Genomic DNA, 892 nt, shown 5'->3' on the forward strand with positions numbered 1-892 from the left:
CTATGATTCCCCTCTGGCAGTAAACTCTGCTAGGTAATGCACACTAATTCTCCTTTTTTTACTCAGTATATAATGTTTTCCGCCCAAGATTGGTTCCAGGCGCTAGAGGGATGTATCGTATAGGATTGATGACACAAATTAAAGTTCTAGCACGTAAGAGCGACCGTGAAAACACCAGAAAGCCGGGAGCACAACGATAACAACCCTTTAATGGTAACTACTGTCTACTGCTATATACTACTGTCTACTACTATATACTACTGTCTACTACTATATACTACTGTCTACTACTATATACTACTGTCTACTACTATATACTACTGTCTACTAATATATGCTACTGTCTACTACTATATACTGTCTACTGCTATATACTACTGTCTACTGCTATATACTACTGTCTACTGCTATATACTACTGTCTACTGCTATATACTACTGTCTACTGCTATATACTACTGTCTACTACTATATACTACTGTCTACTGCTATATGCTGCCATGCACTGCTCTTCACAACATGCTACTGTCTGCTGCTGTACTGCTGTCTGCTACTGTATGCTGCTGTGCACTATGTATGCTGCATGTACTCATATACTGCTGTGCTGCTAGCATGTACTGCTGTCTGCTACTGTATACTGCTGTGCTACTATATGCTCACTGTCTGCTACTGTATGCTACTGTCTACTGTATCTTTACTGTCTACTGCTATATAATGCTGTCCTGCTGCTGTATGCTGCTATATGCCTGCTATCTACTACAACATATACTGCTGTCTCTACTATATGCTACTGTCTGCTGCTATATGCTGCTGTGCTATGTACTGCTATATACTGTTTTGTCTACTATATGCTACTGTCTGCTACTATATACTACTGTCTGCTCATATACTAC

Source organism: Cherax quadricarinatus, chromosome 8 (assembly GCF_038502225.1).
Source record: "Cherax quadricarinatus isolate ZL_2023a chromosome 8, ASM3850222v1, whole genome shotgun sequence".
In the NCBI taxonomy this organism is placed as follows: domain Eukaryota; kingdom Metazoa; phylum Arthropoda; class Malacostraca; order Decapoda; family Parastacidae; genus Cherax; species Cherax quadricarinatus.